Raw genomic sequence first — 6000 nt, 5'->3', positions numbered from 1 at the left:
CATTATTTTTAAAAGAACTGACCACAATGACTCAGTATTTTTGCATTTAATTTATTACATATTATAACACTTTGTGATTAAAGTTAAAATGAAGAAAATGTTTTTGATTGATTTACAGTAAATTTAATTTTTGACTAACATTTCAGGCAGAAGAAAAACAAATAAACATGCTATAAAACATGCTAATGATGATCATGATAATTGAGAATATTCTTAGAATAGATAACGTCTTAATGAAGGCATCAAGACTTTATGTACATATTCACCCCTTCAGGTTTTATAACAGGAAGAAGAATATTTGAAAGAATCAACAATTTTTTATTAAATTGTATTGGATTTAAACCCTTTCTACCATTAAAAAAAAAAAAAAAGGAGAATATTCCCTTGCCATGTTTTAATTCACATTGATTATGATGCTTGCCTCTTTCTATATGTATTTTTCCACTTTCTGGGCCACTAGTTTTTGCATTTACTAATAGTAGTCTCCCCTACAGGCTGAAAATGTCACAGATCAAACCTGTCTTTTTCATTTCACTTTGGCCTCTGTTATTTTATTTGCTACTGTTTGTAAATTGCCGTCAAAGCTGAATAATCACTCTAAAGTTACCAGCAACAGATGCAGAGCTGCTATTCCAAGCACAGGAAAAAAGAAACTGTACAGGGATTTCAGATTAATTGGTCATGAAATCACCTAAAAACTTCTAAAAGTCATTACTGAAGTATGACTCCTAAAAAACCTCACTATATACAGAACAATGATTTCCTTAAAAAAACAAAGAACTACTTTTTGTGCCTCCAGTGATCTGCAAATGAAAGCTCGAGAACTACATCCTAAATGAAATGGACAGGATGTAGATAAACCTCTCTTCTCTAGATCATTGATAGGAATATGAGAATATAAAATGGTGAGTAATGGTTCATTATGAGATGAATATCATACATAATCAAGTAATTCCAATTCAGATTGTACATCTGGGCCCAATCACAATTTGGCCAGGAGATCTGTTCTGAGGTAGGAAAGAAAAAAAAGGGACATAAGGGAGTTAGGCACTTAACAGCAGGATTTTAAGAGTATTTAGCTTCTGTCTGTCATGCCAGTTAGTATGAGTGAGCCATCTAGCAGCCCGTGGAAAAAACTCATCACCCAACTTCCACTGTATTTCACAGAGACATCACTCCTTTCTCCAACACCTGAAACCTATTCTCATTTTTCCTCTTGGATCACCTGCTGCATACCAAAGTCTCCTAGCTATCAGCTATTCTTTATCAGCACCCACTGTTCCTGCTCTGAAACTTCAAATGGAACAAAAACCCCCTTAACTCTGTTTTTGGGCACCTACTATTTTGTTCAGTGTTCAGGTCTGTGTATCCTAGAGGCCCTACTATGTTTCCACATGTAAAGCCTTTTTTTTTAACTTAGCATGTCCTCTCTTTTCTTAACTTCCTGGCATGAGCTTTGCCTCTCGCAGTTTGAGTTTCTCATGTTCAATTAACTCATTTAACCTTGAAAGGACAGGTGTTCCCCACTAGGCCACGTAGTCCTCAGCTTCAGGCACAGCTGCGTTAATCAGAGAGTGTGAATTAAAACTCAGGGGAAGGGTGGAGCACTTTCACAGGCAGCCTTTTCCAGAACAGTCTCTGACTTCATCTCGGTGGGATTGTTTAATGGACAAGTGCTATAAAGCAAAGGCAGTGGGTTAAGGTTCATCTCTCTTCCCTGGGAGTTCTTGCTGGGATTAAAGCTCATGGAGTTCTGCTACCAGTGGCCTGCAGCCCAGCTTCATCTTGATGTAAGTGTTTATGTGCTTTTTAACTGCATAGACTCTCTGGCTTGCTGGCAGAATTGTGTGCTCTTCTTGCTTTCAAAACAGTTTTGAAGAGGTTGTTGCTGTTGCTTTTTATCTCCAGGCTTCTTATTCAAAACCCTTCCTGCAGGAGATGGGATAACTAGCCTCAAGCTTGGAGTGTGAATTTGGGCTTATGGCTCTCATCACAGAGGTGCCTGTGTTAAGCATCAGACCATATGCTCACTTGAGGGAAAAGAGGACCATTATTCCTTTTATATGTTTTCTTTTTCTTATCCTCTTCGATGCCTTAAGAAGTTCTGTAGGGTTTGGATCTGCAGATGGGTGAGCATGGGATGTATGTCCTTTGAAAAGAGCAAAGTAATGAGTTGTAAACTTTTACCTTGAGATTTGTTGTGCTTTTTGCTGTTGACTGAGGATTGGCCTTTAGGGGTGCTTCACATCTAAGGTGAGGCAGTGACTTCAGTCCTAATAAGTGTTTAATATTTCCCACCTTTCTCTCCTAGCTGAAATGCACTTTCTGTCCTTGTGGTTTTTGTCCGTCTCTGTGTGCATCTGCACCTTTTATACATGATATAAAGTGACAACTGATACCAAATGATATTGACAGGCCTTTATTGAACTTAATTACTCTTCAGAGACTGGCATGAATCAATCCTCATAAAATTCATCTGTCACTTTGTGATGTGCCAACTTTAGCATGGAGGAGATGAACGGAAAACTCTCTGAAAAGGGAGGAACCTGTCTGTTTCACCAGCAATACTTTATTTCTTCTGAAATTATTGATGGACTTTTTCCCAGTGAAAATTATGATAAACATTTTTCAGTTGACATACTGCAAATAAAGATGAGAAAATTCCGTGGTGGCATTCAGTTTGGCTGTATTCTGCAATGTAGTAAATACCCTGAACTTCCATTAAGACTAGTTAATTTACTGAAAAGTCTCCACTATGGCAGATGAAGTTTTTTACCAGTACAAAGCTCCACACTTAGTGAGGTATCAAATATCTTCTACTGTTCTGGATGTTTTTTCTTGTTGTTTTGTGTATTTTGTTGTGGTTGTTTGGGGGTTTTTTTGGTTATTTTATACTTGTTACACAAAGCTGTGAAATTATACTTTTTTTTTTATTTTACTCCTTCCTGCCTTCATACATTATCTCGTTCAGTAGGAATCGCTTTCAAATTTATATTTCGTCTTTTCTTATCATTTGGAGAACCCATCACTTCTGTGCCTATCCAAGTGAAGGTGTCAGCTGGTATGTGACCAGCATTAAAGCTATTAATTTGGAGTAGTCTTCTAAAATGGCTAACATCTTTATTTGCTCCCCTCCATTCTTACTGAAAGGCTGTTCTAATTCTGATTTCAATTTTCTAAATACAGTTCAACTTGTGACTCTTTCACAGGCAATATGCTCCAGTTTTTTTCTTTTGTCTGTCCTCTTATTTTGTCTTCTCTGTTAGTCATGTTGGGTGTTTTTTGTTTTGTTTTGTTTTTTTTAATCCTCCTACAACTTCCATGCTAAGAAGTATCCTCTCTTGTGTTTCCTGTTGCTAGGCTATGTGACTCATGCTCATTTAAGACACATTTCTATGGCATAAAATTGCACCATGTAGAAATGCCCAGGTTTGGTTGCTGTGAGGTAGTTTGGGTATTGGAAGCCCTGTTTGCCACAACAGTGTAGCATTCTGGCCAAGCTGAATTACCCCACAGAGTAATGATTTCTTTTAGCTAATGTGATTACCCTTATGAGTCATAAGAGTTCATATCTTAAGCTATCCTTGTTGATCTGTGTCTATAAATACTCTGCACATCTTTGAGAACTTCTTGTAACTTATTGTAATTTGATAATTTTTGTCTTGACCTCTTAACTCATAATTACCAGCTTTCAATATATTGGAAGCTTCTTTTTAGCCTATTTTCCTGCTAGAGAATAAAGCTCCAGACAGACATTCTTTCAACCAAAGGTTAAAGCACTTAAGCCTTTCATGTGTTTGGCTTCCTTGAGGTGAGGCTCCTCTTCAGAGTCAGATCTTTTTATGAGAATACCAGTAAAATTTTCTCCAAGTTTTTCTCAGGGATTTGGAGTATATGTGGATGGATTAATTTGTTTTGAGTCTTTTCAAAAGTGCACAAAATGGAATTCAAGATCATAGCCAGGATTTTAAAAAATTGTTTATGTTCCATGGCCTGATTAGCTACTATCTATTACTGCTTTTTAAAGCAATGCATTAAGCAGCACAAGTGTTTGGAATTGTGTAATTTGGCCATTCACTTCACAGCTGGAAAACATGAAAAGTGTTTCTTCAGTATTTCAGGTCATTACTTTTTTAATGTATTAATCCTGATTTATGTACTTAATTACCAAGTGAGGAGATGAAGTTTGCACTTCAAGAACTGTGGGATTTGTGATGTTCTGGTTTCTTAAGGAAGGTTTATATTGCTTTTTCATTTTTGCTCCTGAGAAAATTGTCATCTAGTGCAGGCAATGAAGGACTGTGAAAACAAAAACAGATTTGGAAGTAATTATACATTTTTCTGTGTAGAATACCTGTAAGAGGATAATAAAAGTAGTAAGGAATGTTATGGAAGCCCTAATGGAGTTCTGTTGGTGATCCAGTGTGGCACAATGTTCTTCGTATGTGATGCAATTACTTCTATCTGTATGATTAGAAACAAACTCAATACTAACAAAGTCCCATCCAGTTGAGCATATGGAACATACATTACTAATATAAAGTTGATTTGAATTAAATTGCTTTATAAATGAGGATGAGTGGCCTGAAATGGGCCTTTTGTGCTTCGTTGAAAAGCACGTTGAAGTTCTGTAAACACAGCAAGTCCACTTTTACCATTGGACAACTATGTCCATAAATTCAAGCTTTTAAATCTTGTACGACTGCAGAACTCTCAAAGGATTTTCCACTGATAGTGCTGACTTGCCAGCAAACTTCTGGCATCTCAGCATGGCACCACCCGAGTCAATTGGGAGTTTCTCATCTGGATAACAGTGAAAACCTGTTGTGCATTCAAGCAGGGAGCTTGCTGGGGTCTGAGAAGGCCAGATAGCAAAGAATCCTAGCAGAAATCCTGCAAAATCAACTTGGAAGAAATGTTGAGGAGGTCACTTTTCACTTTCAGCCCCTAGGTAGAATTGGCTCTTCCTATGTTTTTCCTGATGAATATTTATCTAGCTTGTTCTAAATATAATAATGGAAATTTGGCTGCCTCCCTAGGCAATCTCCTCCACTACTTAGCCATCTGTAGTGCTATGTACTTCACCTGAAAGTCCCTTGCTGCTATTAAACCCACTACTGCTTTCCTTATCTTCATCAGATGTGAAGAAATGTTTGTTCTCTACTAATTAATAATTTAAAGTTTAAAAGATAGAAAAGCTGTTACACACATTTTCCTTCAGTCTGTTAGACCCAACTCTATAATTTCCTTTCAACCTTGATCATGCCTGTTGCTCCTCTTAAATTTTTTCCCCCTCCAATCCCAAAAGTTTTGTCTTTTTGTTGAATCACGGTGGCCAAAAATGGAACAGTACTTGCTTTGGAGTTTTAACAGCACCTAATGTCACTAGAAAATTTCCTCATGCATCTTACAGCCTACTACTGTACTTGACATTTTTCAGCATAGCAATTAAGAAGAGGAGAGGGACTTCATCACCTTGGGTTTACAAGTAGTAAAGTTTCTTATCTATTTTCTGGGACATCATTCAGGCACCATTAAGGGGAATATTTTACTTCCAATTAGTTGAGACGATGCTTTCTTAAAGATAGATTATTTCAGACTGTTGCTAAATTGATACATAGGTTAAATTTTTGGACAGTTATGGTCAACAGAAAGTACTGGTTAATTTATCAAGCTACCTATGTATTGCTTGATTCATCTGTGCAAAAATACTTTTAAAGAGATCTCACAGCACAATCTTAGCAATGTTTTGACTTCAGTAGTTTTTCAGGTAGCTCTGAAAGGTGGGGATGATGTTTGGAAAATGGCTTCCCATATAACTTCAGAGGTAGCATAGATGCCCTATGACAACTCCCAAAGCAATGCCATGTGGCATGGTTAGCTTCACCCCATGAGAAGTGGTAATAGTGTGCATTATCACCATAAACCAGCTAATTATGTTCCATAGGGCCTTCAGTATCCCAGGGTCAAAATCTGGGGCACTTCACAAATTGCCATCTT

The 6000-nt window shown here is 37.2% G+C and overlaps 1 long non-coding RNA gene across 1 annotated transcript in view; it reads left to right on the top strand.

The window, feature by feature from the left end:
* Positions 1-1597: 1597 nt before the first annotated feature.
* LOC146445515 (uncharacterized) overlaps positions 1598-6000 on the top strand; it is a 52784-nt gene continuing 48381 nt past the window's right edge. The window contains exon 1 of the long non-coding RNA XR_014852516.1: positions 1598-1790. This is a non-coding gene — a long non-coding RNA (uncharacterized LOC146445515). The remainder of the gene's footprint in view (positions 1791-6000) is intronic.

The sequence above is a fragment of the Lichenostomus cassidix genome, chromosome 1, assembly GCF_008360975.1.
Source record: "Lichenostomus cassidix isolate B80296 chromosome 1, HeHo_3.0, whole genome shotgun sequence".
NCBI lineage: Eukaryota > Metazoa > Chordata > Aves > Passeriformes > Meliphagidae > Lichenostomus > Lichenostomus cassidix.
This window is presented reverse-complemented; position numbering and strand designations above follow the sequence as displayed.